Raw genomic sequence first — 16,778 nt, forward strand, 5'->3', positions numbered from 1 at the left:
AATTGTGCAAGTTCTCCCACTTAAAAAGATGAGAGAGGCCTGTAATTTTCATCATAGGGACACGTCAACTATGACAGACAAAATGAGAAAAAAAAATCCAGAAAATCACATTGTAGTATTTTTAATGAATTTATTTGCAAATTATGGTGGAAAATAAGTATTTGGTCAATAACAAAAGTTTCTCAATACTTTGTTATATACCCTTTGTTGGCAATGACACAGGTCAAACGTTTTCTGTAAGTCTTCACAAGGTTTTCACACACTGTTGCTGGTATTTTGGCCCATTCCTCCATGCAGATCTCCTCTAGAGCAGAGATGTTTTGGGGCTGTCGCTGGGCAACACGGACTTTCAACTCCCTCCAAAGATTTTCTATGGGGTTGAGATCTGGAGACTGGCTAGGCCACTCCAGGACCTTGAAATGCTTCTTACGAAGCCACTCCTTCGTTGCCCGGGCGGTGTGTTTGGGATCATTGTCATGCTGAAAGACCCAGCCACGTTTCATCTTCAATGCCCTTGCTGATGGAAGGAGGTTTTCACTCAAAATCTCACGATACATGGCCCCATTCATTCTTTCCTTTACACGGATCAGTCGTCCTGGTCCCTTTGCAGAAAAACAGCCCCAAAGCATGATGTTTCCACCCCCATGCTTCACAGTAGGTATGGTGTTCTTTGGATGCAACTCAGCATTCTTTGTCCTCCAAACACGACGAGTTGAGTTTTTACCAAAAAGTTATATTTTGGTTTCATCTGACCATATGACATTCTCCCAATCCTCTTCTGGATCATCCAAATGCACTCTAGCAAACTTCAGACGGGCCTGGACATGTACTGGCTTAAGCAGGGGGACACGTCTGGCACTGCAGGATTTGAGTCCCTGGCGGCGTAGTGTGTTACTGATTGTAGGCTTTGTTACTTTGGTCCCAGCTCTCTGCAGGTCATTCACTAGGTCCCCCCGTGTGGTTCTGGGATTTTTGCTCACCATTCTTGTGATCATTTTGACCCCACGGGGTGAGATCTTGCGTGGAGCCCCAGATCGAGGGAGATTATCAGTGGTCTTGTATGTCTTCCATTTCCTAATAATTGCTCCCACAGTTGATTTCTTCAAACCAAGCTGCTTACCTATTGCAGATTCAGTCTTCCCAGCCTGGTGCAGGTCTACAATTTTGTTTCTGGTGTCCTTTGACAGCTCTTTGGTCTTGGCCATAGTAGAGTTTGGAGAGTGACTGTTTGAGGTTGTGGACAGGTGTCTTTTATACTGATAACAAGTTCAAACAGGTGCCATTAATACAGGTAACGAGTGGAGGACAGAGGAGCCTCTTAAAGAAGAAGTTATAGGTCTGTGAGAGCCAGAAATCTTGCTTGTTTGTAGGTGACCAAATACTTATTTTCCTCCATAATTTGCAAATAAATTGATTAAAAATCCTACAATGTGATTTTCTGGATTTTTTCCCCTCAATTTGTCTGTCATAGTTGACGTGTACCTATGATGAAAATTACAGGCCTCTCTCATCTTTTTAAGTGGGAGAACTTGCACAATTGGTGGATGACTAAATACTTTTTTACCCCACTTTTTTACCCACAAAACTGCTACTGCCCCTGTTTTCCCTCGTTGTATTTTTTCTCTCTCCTTTCTCTCTCTCTTTCATACATCCATACACACACACATATCCTTTTTAAAATTATATTTCCCTTCATTACTTTCCAACCCCACCACCCCTTCCCCAATTGGAGTAAACTAGTGAACAACAACGCTTAGGACTCTACCTCCAGCCCATACATACTATATACATTTTATGGTTGCATACATTGTTAATTAAGACGGGAAAGTAGTCTGGCCAAGGTAGTATAAAGGCAATAGACACTCTCATTAGGCAGCTATCAACTTACCCTGAGAAGATGAAGGAGAAGAAGCCTGTTCTATCATTGTAAGACCGGTAAGTGGGTAATTTATAGAGCGATCTAATTCTGAACTGTTTACCAGCTTGATTGAGCCCAGACAAAAAGCGCCCCTCTGTCTCATTATGTGTAGCGTATCTCTGATGCTGTCTGGTCAGAAAGAGTATGACATTGTTGCCGCCCGTAGCACTGAATGCAAGGGAAGCCACAGAGCATTTGGCCTCCCTTGATAAAAAATAAATAAAATAAAAGCCAATCAGCGTTGAACTAAACTGAGTGAGCTCAGCTGTGAATGGTCCTGGCGCACCCCAAAAAAGTGTCAAGCGAAAACATGAAAGAGGAGGATGGCATTGGCGTTTCTCAGTAGGGTGAGTCAACATGTTTTTTTCTAATTGCACGCATGCACGGGGACACACACACACACACACACACACTCACGACACACACACACACACACACACACACACAGAAATCAGAAACATGGACAGCCACATCATATTTAGCTTACGTTGATTGGACTAAATCTTTTTTGGTATCTTTTAGTTGTCACTGTATTATACTAAGCAAAGGTGATTTGATGATGTTGAAATTTTGATAGTGGAAGCAGCTCCTGTTTTCTTTGCGACTTGCGGTTATAAATTAATAGTTGTTTAGTGGTCCGAAAATGTCGGGAACATTACCTTGCTTGACCATGCTGTAGGTCATGTACTGTAACTGTTTGTTACATGCGATATGTTTTGTGGACTTCACCGGACAGATGTTGATGTCCGGTTTTGTAATGAAACAAAGGTGGGGTTGAATTTATTCTGCCACTGTGTCTTCTTATTGTCTCGGCCTTAGGCCTATATATCACGGTGTCAAGGCAACTAACATGTTATAGAGCAAACAATGCTATTATCACAACACATAGGTTGTAATATAGCTTTTTTTATGGATTGGCTTCCCAGATGATTTTACCCACAGCAGTGCCACCGCCCCTGTGATTTTACCCACAGCACTGCTACTGCCCCGGTGATTTTACCCACAGCACTGCTACCGCCCCGGTGATTTTACCCACAGCACTGCTACCGCCCCCGGTGATTTTACCCACAGCACTGCTACCGCCCCGGTGATTTTACCCACAGCACTGATACTGCCCCTGTGATTTTACCCAGAGCACTGCTACTGCCCCGGTGATTTTACCCACAGCACTGCTACCGCCCCGGTGATTTTACCCACAGCACTGATACTGCCCCTGTGATTTTACCCAGAGCACTGCTACCACCCCGGTGATTTTACCCACAAAACTGCTACTGCCCTGGTGATTTTACCCACAGCACTGCTACCGCCCGATGATTTTACCAACAGCACTGCTACCGCCCCGATGATTTTACCCACAGCACTGCTACTGGCCCGGTGATTTTACCCACAAAACTGCTACTGCCCCTGTTTTCCCTCGTTGTATTTTTTCTCTCTCCTTTCTCTCTCTCATCATCTCTCTCCCTCTCTCCTCTCTCTCACTCTCTCTCTATTTCGCGTCATCTCTCTCCCTCTCTCTCTCTCTCGCTCTCTTTCTCTCTCATCATCTCTCTCCCTCCCCTCTCTCTCTCTCTATCTAAGAGCCTCTATTCAGAACCATGCAAGAGTCTGTTCATCTCTCTCTCTCTCTCTCTCTCTCTCTCTCTCTCTCTTCTCTCTCTCTCTCTCTCTCTCTCTCTCTCTCTCTCTCTCTCTCTCTCTCTGCATGGGAAACATATGTTAACAATGCCAAAGCAAGTGAAGTAGATAGTAAACAAAAGTGAAATAAACAATAAATATTAACAGTAAACATTACACTCAGAAGTTCCAAAAGAATGTCATATTATCTATATACAGTGTTGTAACAATGTCTCTCTCTCTCTCTCTAATCAGGGTTAGATCTTGAGCCAGGGTTTCTCTCCTTGCCAGTCCTTGCCTCTCTGCCAATAATTCAAAAGCTGTCCAGCTCCTGTCAAGCTGTCCTGGGACAGCGAAATATGTGTGTTTGTGTGTGTGTGTGTGTGTGTGTGTTTAATTGCTCCTGTAAGTCGTTCTGGATAAGAGCATCTGCTAAATGACTAAAATGTAAATGTGTATGTGTGTGTGTGTGTGTGTGTGTGTGTGTGTGTGTGTGTGTGTGTGTGTGTGTGTGTGTGTGTGTGTGTGTGTGTGTGTGTGTGTGTGTGTGTGTGTGTGTGTGTGTGTGTGTGTGCCACCATGGTAAGTAATGCTGAGGGATTTAATCATCAGATGAAGCCATAAAAAGGGCCTGAACTGTTTCACGTCTGTCTGTCTGTCTGTCTGGCTGGCTGTCTGTCTGTCTGTCTGTCTAAGCCTCTCATCACTTTAGACATGCCTGCTGTGGTTGGGTAGATGGATCAGAGATAGAAAAGGAAACATATCTACTCAAGAGACATTTGTGATCTTTTTTGAATGCCATATTATCCCTCCCACACACATACACACACAATATAACTTTGTGTCAAAGGCATTTAGCCAATATGACTAATGATATTGTGGATGAAGAACACAAGCATACTGAAAAAGGAGATTTAGACAGTAAAGTATTGGTATAATACATCTCATGACAATCCTCCATTGTTCACAAAGCCAAAGTCACATATGTAAAATTAGGTTAGTTATTAATTAGAGTATGAATTACAAAACAATAGCTACATAAAATAACAATTAATGATGATTTTCATCATATATTAGAACTGGAGCATATTTTGTCCTCTCAGGCCCTATGGCTGTCTCTGTTGGTCTTTATAAATATAGCATGGGTATATCTGGCTGATATCTAGCTGGTCTTCATCTGCCTGCATGTGTGTCAGGCTCAATGGCCAGGCTCAATGGCCGACTGACATTCAGTTAGAACAGTTCAGTTCTACCACCAAAGCCAATCCTCTTCTCTAAAAGGCCTGGTTTAAGAACTCAGGCCAGAAGGGGAAATTTGGATGCATTTGGGGATTTACTAATTAATAAACAAACATGAGATTAGGGTGGAGTCTTCTTTCCAATGAAGAGGAACAAACTGTTTCCAGTTTCAAGTTGCAATGTCACGGGCAAAAGTACAGTGAAATGCTTTTCTTGCAAGCCCTAAATCCAACAATGCAATAGTCAATCAATAAATACACGAGACATGAAAATAAGAAATAAGAACGCAAGCAAAGAAGGTGCTATATACAAGGTCAGTTCCAATACCATATTTCCAATGTGCAGGGATACTGGAGTGATAGCGGTAGATATGTATAGGGGGAAGGTGGCTAGGCAACAGGATGTATGATAAACAGAGTAGCAGCAACGTAAATTAAGATTGTATGTGAGGAGTGACTAGAGTGAGTGTAAATGTGTGTGCATGTTATGTGTGTGTGTTGGAGTGTCAGTGTGCCTGACTGTGTAGAGTCCTCAGAGTGTGCATAGAGAAGGTGCAAAATAAAAAAAATGGATACAAGGGTCAACTCAGATAGTCCATGTAGCCATTTTGTTAGCTATTTAGCAGTTTATTGGCTTGGGGATAAAAACTGTTAAGGAGCCTGTTTGTGTCAGATTTGATCCACTGGTAACGCTTGCCGTGCGGAAGCAGAGAGAGCAGTCTATGGCTTGGGTGTCTGGAGTCTTTGACGATTTTTCATGCCTTCCTTTCACACCGCCTGATATAGAGGTCCTGGATGGCAGGGATCTCGGCCGCAGTGATGTACTGGGCTGTCCGCACCACCCTCTGTAGCGCCATATGATCGAGGGCGGTGCTGTTGCCATACACTTGCCAGCACTGATGCAGCCAGTCAAGATGCTCTCAATTGTGCAGCTGTATATCTTTTTGAGGATCTGAGGGCCCATGCCAGAGGCGTGGGCGCTGTCACGCCATCTTCACAACTGTGTGCACACGTGTGTGGACCATTTTAAGATCTTAGTGATTTGGACCCAGAGGAACTTGTGTGTGTGTGTGTGTGTGTGTGTGTGTGTGTGTGTGTGTGTGTGTGTGTGTGTGTTTGCATGCGCTTGTGTGGGTGCGCATCCGTGTGTGTGTTTGTGTGTGTGTGTGTGTGTGTGTGTGTGTGTGTGTGTGTGTGTGTGTGTGTGTGTGTGTGTGTGTGTGTGTGTGTGTGTGTGTGTGTGTGTGTGTGTGCGTGCGTGCGTGCGTGCGTGTGTGTAAAGAGGAACTTCACATTCACTGTCCTCAGCTAAAGAGCTCTAAATGACTGTCTTGTTAGTAGATAGCTCATTAAATACTTTTTCCCCACCGTTTAGCATTTTTTCTCCCTTTCTCTCTCTCTTTATCTCACCCACTATTCCCCTCTCTCCATCCATCCCTCTCTCTCCTGCTAAGTGCTGAGTTTCCTGTCTTTAAAAGCCTGTTCATGTTTTTCTGAACTCCTAACCTCTGATTGACGGACAGAGGGTCTCCTGTTGTTAGGCTCGTTAAGCCAATTAAGGCCAGTAATGACCCGCTGCTGATCAGGTGTGCTGCCGTCTGTACCGGCCGAGGGGGTCGGACAGGCGCCATGTCACTGAACACTCACGCAACAAAATTACACACATACACACAAACACACACACACACAAACACACACAGCGGAACTACAGTACATGTACATACACACACAAACTCGGTGACAAGCATACAGATACTGCACCTACACAGGCACACACAGACACACCATATGATATGAATTATCTAACTCTTTGCTAGCTGGCCTCTTCCTTTGACCATTCTTGTATTTCTACATGGAGTATACAAAACATTATGAACACCTGCTCTTTCCATTACATAGACTGACCACTTGAATCCAGGTGAAAGTTATGATCCCTTATTGATGTCACTTGTTAAATTCACTTCAATCAGTGTAGATGAAGGGGAGGAGACAGGTTAAAGAAGGATTTTTAAGCCTTGAGACAATTGAGACATGGATTGTGTATGTGTGCCATTCAGGGGATGAATGGGCAAGACAAAATATTTAAGTGCCTTTGAAAGGGGTATGGTAGTAGGTGCCAGGCGCACCGGTTTGTGTCAAGAACTGCAACGCTGCTGGGTATTTCACGTTCAACAGTTTCCTGTGTGTATCAAGAATGGTCCACCACACAAAGGACATCCAGCCAACTTGACACAGCTGTGGGAAGCATTGGAGCCAACATGGGCCAGCATCCCTGTGGAATGCTTTCAACACCTTGTAGAGTCCATGCCCTGACGCATTGAGGCTGTTCTGAGGGCAAAAGGGGGGGGATCAGCTCACTATTAGGAAGGTATTACTACTGTTTGGCATATTTCAGTGTATATCTAAAGCCTTTTATTGAACAGTACTGTACCATGGCTACCATGTTGTTTAGAGGGTAACCCCTGGTTACTTCTGCACCGTAACATGAAGTGCCACCACAGTATTTTGCCTGGCCATCTAGGGGAATCTTGTTATGTTTATTGTGTTTATTGTTGAGGCTCCTTCATTGTTAGTTTGTCCCCTAACAAGGTCTGATAGTAGGGACATTGTTTTCCACATCACCCCTTTCCTCTGGTTTAATTAGCTGTAGTGTTGTTTACCTTTCTCATCCCCCGTATTGTTGTGTCTTGTCTATAATTGCTTTTCCAGATGTTTCCCATGTCAAAGCAGAGAAAATGGTTTCAGGGGTCTGCTGGGGCGAGTTCATTAACACTCCGGCACTTTGCTGCTGTTTATAACACTTGTTTTCACCTGGGCTGTTGCTTAGTGATATGTCACTCTGGAGCATTATATATAATGAGTGCTCTCTCTCTCTCTCTCTCTCTCTCGCTCTCTCTCTCTCTCTCTCTCTCTCTCTCTCTCTCCCTCTCCCTCGCTATCTCTCTCTCTCTCTCTCCCTCTCCCGCTATCTCTCTCTCTCTCACTCTATATATATATATATATCTCTTTCTCTGTCTCTTTTTCTTTCTTTCTCTCTCTCTCAATTTTCAATTCAATTCAATTTAAGGGCTTTATTGGCATGGGAAACATATGTTAACACTGCCAATGCAAGTGAAGTAGATAGTAAACAAAAGTGAAATAAACAATAAATATTAACAGTAAACATTACACTCAGAAGTTCCAAAATAATAAAGAAATGTCAAATGTCATTATGTATATATACAGTGTTGTAACAATGTGCAAATAGTACAAATGGGAAAATAAATAAACATAAATATGGGTTGTATTTACAATGGTGTTTGTTCTTCACTGGTTGCCCTTTTCTTGTGGCAACAGGTCACAAATATTGCAGCTGTGATGGCACACTGTGGTTTTTCACCCAGTAGATCAGGGAGTTTATCAAAATTGGGTTTGTTTTCGAATTCTTTGTGGATCGCTGTTATCTGAGGGAAATATGTGTCTCTAATATGGTCATACATTTGGCAGGAGGTTAGGAAGTGCAGCTCAGTTTCCACCACATTTTATGGGCAGTGTGCACATAGCCTGTCTTCTCTTGAGAGCCAGGTCTGCCTACGGCGGCCTTTCTCAATAGCAAGGCTATGCTCACTGAGTCTTTACATAGTCAAAGCTTTTCTTAAGTTTGGTTCAATCACAGTGGTCAGGTATTCTGCCACTGTGTACTCTCTGTTTAGGGCCAAATAGCATTCTAGTTTGTTCTGTTGTTTTGTTTGTTCTTTCCAATGTGTCAAGGAATTCTCTTTTTGTTTTCTCATGATTTGGTTGGGTCTAATTGTGTTGTTGTTGTTGTTGTTGTCCTGGGGCTCTGTTTGTGTTTGTGAACAGAGCCCCAGGACCAGCTTACTTAGGGGACTCTTCTACAAGTTCATCTCTCTTTAGGTGATGGCTTTGTTATGGAAGGTTTGGGAATCATTTCCTTTTAAGTGGTTATAGAATTTAACAGCTCTTTTCTGGATTTTGATAATTAGCGGGTATCGGCCTAATTCTGCTCTGCATGCATTATTTGGTCTCTCTCTCTCTCTCTCTCTCTCTCTCTCTGAACACACACACACACACTAGTGCTTTTTAAGCTGTTTTTGGTTTTGGTTCGATTATTTAAAAAAGTACCACAGTTTTTCGATTTCAATACTTTTTTTAAACATTAGAATGCATTATGAAATAATGAAATAAAAATGATTTTAGAGCTGTTTAATGGAAATTCAAAAGCCAATAATAGTGAACATTAAATTGGCAAAACATTGAAAATATTCCATTGTCTCTGTCAGGTCCACATTGGGTGGACAATAAAACAAAAAAAGGAAATTACTATGAAATAATAACATATTTCAGTTATGTATATTACTTAGCATTTATTTGATTACTTTATTATTTTTCATTCCTTAAAGTCATCATCCCGTCTCTGCTCATGCAGTAGCAGCCAGCCAGCCAGACCATCTAACATTATCTCTGTTCTCCCCATACTGTACTGTCTTTAGTCATCCTATTTAGCTAGGCTAGCCTGCCTAAGCATGCTGCAGAGCTGTCTGATTAAATCATTTGACTAGTTCTTCAAAGTAGATAAGGAATACTTTCACTAACTGTCTCTATCCATTTCTCTCATCTTGTATTTACATTCCTCTCTCATGTGGTCTGTGTGTATCTAACCTAACATAGCAGGCTTAAAAGCTCATCCGTCTCTTTCTGAGCTGGAAACAACAGGCGCAATTGTAACAATTGCTTAACACTATGGGCTACTGTATGTTGAAGCTTAAACTCTATTGGACCAATTAGGTTCGCTACTGGAGCAGTAGGGAGAAATGAAAACAGCACAACTGAATCATTTAGGAAAAGAATGCCGGCTTGAATTTTGTAAATTTTAATTCTTAAAAAAAAAAAAGCATCACCTTGAGTAAATATTGATGAATGAAATTTGTACAATGAGCTCAATATGAATTCAATACATCTTAGATATCGACCACATATCCAACATATAGTTTAGTAGGGTGCACCTTAACTCTATTTTAATCTGAGGGTATCTCAGCTTTCAATGTTCAAAGTTCAATACAAATACAATAAACATGAATCCACAGAAAAACACAACCCAATTCACAAATACTGACTTATAAACCACTATGAGATGGAATCAAATGTGAGTGACTGTGCATATCAATCAACACTGTAAGGTGTTTAAATGTGGTATGTGCTTATCATAGTCCGACTACTATGTATGGTGCAATGATGTCTTGCAACAAAGAATCCTATCACAGCGTAGTATGGCAGTGCAAATTCAGTGTCCTCCAAGGAAAAGGAAAAATAAATATTTGCATGCAAATCTTCTTACAGATGTCCTGGGTTGGGCGGCTCGCCATCCTTGGTGGAACTGAATCCATACTCAAAAAACCTGACCTGTTTTGAGTACATTTCATATAAACATTAATATAGCTTTTAGCTTTAATCTCTTACAGGAATAAGAAAATTAAACTTAGTCAAAATGCTTTACACTTTAACTACAGCACCAGGCTCACATTAACTAAACAATAAACTAGCCTGGGCAATGCAAAGGACTTTACACAACGACAGGACCAGATTACGTGGACTGAACAATAGACTAACCTGGGCAAATGGAAAGTACTAGTGCTTACACCTATACATCATTTCTTATAAAGTAATCTTAAACATAACTCTGTACCAAAATGGATTATGATAATAGCTCATCACATTTTATAAAAGCATGAAAACTAAAATAGTTCGCCATGCATGATTAGCATGATCACTAATGTTTACTATTTCAATTGATCGATAGCTGAGCTAGCCTAAATGTTAACGGCTTGTGCGTAGGCTTGGTTCAGTATGAACAAGCACAAAATGATAGCAATAGCTTAGCTAGCCTAATCGCTAGTGGCTAGTTCTCCTTATGAAAACTCACCAAATCCTGCCGTCAAAATAAACTTTCTCATCATGCAGCTTCTGACAGCTGATTTGTAATAGCTGTCAACTTTTAAACATATCACAATAAATATAATATGATTGGTTACTGGAATCTCACTAGTAACGATAAGTATTCAACATTGACCTGTGTTACACAATGGATTATGGTCATTGTTGTTAATTACCGTGTTTCTGCACTGAACTAGGTTGATTAGTTGCTTAATGAAAACTACAACTCCCTTCAGCGCAGTATCCCACATAGTTCTTGACTTGATTTGTCTCGTGAATGATTAGATTTCTCTCTAGAAAACAACGTCGGTGAATTAGTTTTTCCGATATTTTGGTTAATCGCTCAGCACTAACACACACACACACACGCACACACATTTGTGCCACATTGATATCATACAACTTGATTGTATGAATAACTATTAGACGAGGTTATCACAGTGTTTTTAACTGTGTGTCGTGACTTTGGATACAATGAAATTAATGTGCGTTAACTCACCCAATCTCACAATGTGACATCACCACGTAACAGTACTGTACATGGGGAAAGTTCCAGAAGGAAAAAACAAGTCTAGTCATATCTGGTTAAGAAGGGCAAAACAAATCTAATCATATCTGGTTAAGAAGGGCAAAACAAGTCTAGTCATATCTGGTTAAGTCAGCCCAATCTCACAATAGCACAGCACATGGTGAAAGTTCCTTTTTCTGAATAACCATAAATGGCAGCCACAGAATAATCAGAGGGCTTACATTTGATCCACTGTAATGCCCTTTATTTTCACTTATACTTTGTATTTTCTGTGAAGCGGATATGGCTGCAGTTTCTATTAAATTCTCCATCCCAGCATCTCTGGTAAATCAGATCAGTAATAGAGACATTATTACAAGGAAGGCTAGTCATCTCACACCTGCCTAATACACTGCCTGCCCATGTTAATTAGGCTTAGGACAGCTGTGTGTGCGTGCGTGCGTGTGTGCGTGTGTGTGTGTGTGTGTGCGTGTGCGTGTGTCTGTGTGTTCATTAGGTTTTGGACAGCTCCATAGTATGGAATTAGACTGCTGATGTCTTTTTTAAGGTCCTGAGATGTGTGCGTACTACTTGCATGAGTGTATGAGTGCGTGCTTAGACAATAACAAGTTAGAAATAACATGTTTTCACACACACATAAGCGTGGGAGGAATATGATAGAGATCTGAAAATTGATCAAGTGCACTTTTTTGCACCTCTACATGGTGACTTTCAGTACACAGCTCTGTGGGTAATGACTAATGCAATTGTCCGTGGAGAAAACGCATTGACGCGTTGCTAGCAATGATGCCGAGGTGCTTTTCTGCATAAAACTTTCATGTGGAAAAAGTACGATATTTAACTTACATCCTGGATTATGCCGCAGTACGGAGAGAGAGAGGAAATTAGGAGGCGGAATGGAGCGCGTGGGCGGGAGGTAGGTTAAGGCAACAAAAGCCAAGGAGGGAGGCTTTGATTAAAAAGGAGGACTGAAAGAGAGTGGCGAGAGAAGTGCGAAAATAACAAAATGTGCAAGAAATCAAAACACTTTTAGCGAAGAACAGGAAATTGTGAAGTGAGGGTAAATTGAAGGTCAGAAGCTCAATTCGCCAGGAAATACAGTACAGGGAGACATGGGTATGCATTTATATGATTTACCTTTCATAGAGAGATGACAGGAAACATTCACGCAGAGCTATAATAGAGAGAAGAAGAAAAGGTTTGGGAATATCAATCGTAGTAATGAGTAGTCTGTAAAACAGGCAAGTATGGAAGTTCAGGGAGGGGTGAGGAATATGGTGGATGGGAGGGAGGGATCGGTGGATCATTTAATAAAACATATAGATTTACTCCAGGATAATAACTTAACTGATAATTCCTATGTGGGTTTTTACTACAGACAGGTTGGTGCATTGTTTGAAAAGTAGAAAATTAGGTACATACAGTGGGGAGAACAAGTATTTGATACACTGCCGATATTGCAGGTTTTCCTACTTACAAAGCATGTAGAGGTCTGTAATTTTTATCATAGGTACACTTCAACTGTTAGAGACGGAATCTAAAACAAAAATCCAGAAAATCACATTGTATGATTTTTTAGTAATTAGTTTGCATTTTATTGCATGACATAAGTATTTGATACATCAGAAAAGCAGAACTTAATATTTGGTACAGAAACCTTTGTTTGCAATTACAGAGATCATACGTTTCCTGTAGGTCTTGACCAGGTTTGCACACACTGCAGCAGGGATTTTGGCCCACTCCTCCATACAGACCTTCTCCAGATCCTTCAGGTTTCGGGGCTGTCGCTGGGCAATACGGACTTTCAGCTCCCTCCAAAGATTTTCTATTGGGTTCAGGACTGGAGACTGGCTAGGCCACTCCAGGAACTTGAGATGCTTCTTACGGAGCCACTCCTTAGTTGCCCTGGCTGTGTGTTTCGCATTGGAGATGGGTCGTGGCTGGGTCTTCCAACATGACAACGACCCATCTCCAATGCTCTTACTGAGGGAAGAAGGTTGCTGGCCAAGATCTCGCGATACATGGCCCCATCCATCCTCCCCTCAATACGGTTTAGTCGTCCTGTCCCCTTTGCAGAAAAGCATCCCCAAAGAATGATGTTTCCACCTCTATGCTTCACGGTTGGGATGGTGTTCTTGGGGTTGTACTCATCCTTCTTCTTCCTCCAAACACGGCGAGTGGAGTTTAGACCAAAAAGCTCTATTTTTGTCTCATCAGACCACATTACCTTCTCCCATTCCTCCTCTGGATCATCCAGATGGTCATTGGAAAACTTCAGATGGGCCTGGACATGCGCTGGCTTGAGCAGGGGGACCTTGCGTGCGCTGCAGGATTTTAATCCATGACGGCGTAGTGTGTTACTAATGGTTTTCTTTGAGACTGTGGTCCCAGCTCTCTTCAGGCCATTGACCAGGTCCTACCGTGTAGTTCTGGGCTGATCCCTCACCTTCCTCATGATCATTGATGCCCCACAAGGTGAGATCTTGCTTGGAGCCCCAGACCGAGGGTGATTGAGCGTCATCTTGAACTTCTTCCATTTTCTAATAATTGCGCCAACAGTTGTTGCCTTCTCACCAAGCTGCTTGCCTATTGTCCTGTAGCCCATCCAAGCCTTGTGCAGGTCTACAATTTTATCCCTGATGTCCTTACACAGCTCTCTGGTATTGGACATTGTGGAGAGGTTGGAGTCTGTTTGATTGAGTGTGTGGACAGGTGTCTTTTATACAGGTAACGAGTTCAAACAGGTGCAGTTAATACAGGTAATGAGTGGAGAACAGGAGGGCTTCTTAAAGAAAAACTAACAGGTCTGTGAGAGCCGGAATTCTTACTGGTTGGTAGGTGATCAAATACTTATGTCATGCAATAAAATGTACATTAATTACTTAAAAATCATACAATGTGATTTTCTGGATTTTTGTTTTAGATTCTGTCTCTCACAGTTGAAGTGTACCTATGATAAAAATTACAGACCTCTACATGCTTTGTAAGTAGGAAAACCTGCAAAATCGGCAGTGTATCAAATACTTGTTCTCCCCACTGTACATGGTAATATTATATAACGTCTTCAGCCTCATGTATTGTGCGTATTAATTCATCTTTATTCTGCCTTGGGTAGTCTGAAACACCTGTTCTTGTAAGACAAGATGTTTGACATTTACTTCAGCTGTTGTTGTTATTTTCTTTTCTTTTTTTCTTTTTTATGTAACCTGTTGTTACATAACCTGTGTTTTTCTCCACAGTGAAACGCTTTATAGGATTTCACATCAAAACTAGACTCATCTCTAACAAAGTCTATGTACCTGGTTAGCAAAAATGATTTGATTGCTTCACAAAGCCTATGATCCCCATGATCCGTATGCCATACACACAGACACACACAAACACACACACAAACACACACACACACAGGGCTGGCTCTAGCCTTTAAGTTGGGGGCCCCCCACCTCGCAGCAAAGTCAATTTCCTGCAATTCTACCAATGTTGCCATTGTAATATTCATATGTGTCAGCATACTGAATTGTAATTGGATGCAATCTACCGCGCTATGATTGGTTAATACCACCCTGGCGGTGAGGTCATCTTCAGATGATCATGGCCGGAGACACATGAACATGCCAGTTATAGCTAGCTACAGTGGCTTGCGAAAGTATTCACCCCCCTTGGCATTTTTCCTATTTTGTTGCCTTACAACCTTGAATTAAAATGGATTTTATGGGGGTTTGTAATCATTCGATTTAAATCATTTGATTTGATGCCTACCACTTGGAAGATGCTAAATATTTTTTTATTGTGAAACAAACAAGAAATAAGACAAACCTACTGAAAACTTGAGCGTGCATAACTGGTGCCCCTTGCTTAGTGGCTTAGTGGTGTTGCAGAATCTGTATATACTGAGATCATGTGACAGATCATGTGACACTTACATTTCACACAGGTGGGACTTTATTTAACTAATTATATGACTTATCAATGTAATTGGTTGCACCAGATCTGATTTAGGGGTTTCATAGCAAAGGGGGTTAATACATATTCACGCACCACTTTTCCGTTATTAGGTTTATATAATTTTTTGAAACAAGTTATTTTTATCATTTCACTTCACCAATTTGGACTATTTTGTGTATGTCAATTTCATGAAATCCAAATAAAAATGCATTTAAATTACAGGTTGTAATGCAACAAAATGGGAAAAATCCAAAGGGGATGAATACTTTTGCAAGGCACTGTAATACAGAGCTACGTTTAGAAAGATCCTGTCGTGCTGCATTTTATTATTTTGTACAAAGCATACAAAACAAGACTGTCACGATCGTCGTACGGAATAGACCAAGGCGCAGCGTGATGAACGAACATGTTTATTTATCTATAGTGATAAATACTGACAATGAACAAAACAACAAACGACTCGTAACGTCCTAGGTAACATAGACCAACACGGAACAAGAACCCACAAACACAAAGGGAAAAACAGACAGTTTAAATATGGCTCCCAATCAGAGACAACCAGCCACAGCTGACACTCGTTGCCTCTGATTGGGAGTCACTCAGGTCAACATAGAAATAAACGAACTAGAACTCCCAACATAGAAATAGAATACATAGATCTACACACCCTGGCTCAACATAACAGTGTCCCCAGAGCCAGGGCGGACTCCGACCGCGCCAACTAAATACCACAGGGGAGGGACCGGGTGGGCACTCCGCCTTGGCGGCGGATCCGGCTCCGGGCCTGATCCCCACTCCCTCTCCAACCCCCCAAAGTACCCCGTGTCCGGTCTGGCCCCGCTGACCGGAGCTGGACTGCACACTGATGGAGCGGATTGCTCTAGCTCCGGCGTAACGCATCTGACCGGTGCCGGACCAGGCACCAGTGAAACAGGCACGGGCCGTGCCGGACTGACGACGCCCACCACTGGCTTGGTGTGGAGAACAGGCACGGGCCGTGCTGGACTGACGACGCACACCACTGGCTTGGTGTGAGGTGCAGGAGCGGGCCGAACCGGGCTGGCGACGCGCACCACTGGCTTGGTGCAGGAAGCAGGAGCGGACCGGACCGGGCTGACGATGCGCACCACTGGCTTAGTGCGTGGAGCAGCAACGGGCCGGACCGGGCTGACGATACGCACCCCTGGCTTGGTGCGTGGAGCAGGAACGTGCTGGACCGGGCTGACGACTCGCACCCCTGGCTTGGTGCGAGTGGCAGGAACAGGCCGGACCGGGCTGGCGACGCGCACCATAGGCTTGGTGCGGGGAGCAGGAACAGGCCGGGCCGGGCTGGCGAAGCGCACCGTAGGCTTGGTGCGAGGGGCAGGAGCAGGCCGGGCCGGGCTGGCGACGCGCACCGTAGGCTTGGTGCGAGGAGTAGGAACAGACCGGACCGTACTGGGGACACACACCACTGGCCCTACACCGGGATCTGGAACGGGCCGGACCGGACTGGTAACACACCCCAGTACCTCTCGCCGTGCCTCTACACCTTCCATCCCCTCTTCGACCAGTGGCCCCCGTAACCTGGCGGCCTCCTCTGCCAACCCGCTGGACCGCT

At 43.0% G+C, this 16,778-nt stretch overlaps 1 long non-coding RNA gene across 2 annotated transcripts; it reads right to left on the reverse strand.

The window, feature by feature from the left end:
• Positions 1–9,627: 9,627 nt before the first annotated feature.
• Positions 9,628–12,691, reverse strand: LOC121572026. 2 transcript variants are annotated; one of them, XR_006001805.2, is made up of 3 exons: positions 12,371–12,691; positions 11,204–11,238; positions 9,628–10,173 (listed from the first exon to the last, which is right to left on the reverse strand). It is a non-coding gene; the product is annotated as an uncharacterized LOC121572026 (long non-coding RNA). The 2 variants fall into 2 exon arrangements; XR_006001804.2 differs by having other exon boundaries at positions 11,204–12,691.
• Positions 12,692–16,778: the final 4,087 nt, after the last annotated feature.

The sequence above is a fragment of the Coregonus clupeaformis genome, chromosome 8, assembly GCF_020615455.1.
Source record: "Coregonus clupeaformis isolate EN_2021a chromosome 8, ASM2061545v1, whole genome shotgun sequence".
NCBI lineage: Eukaryota > Metazoa > Chordata > Actinopteri > Salmoniformes > Salmonidae > Coregonus > Coregonus clupeaformis.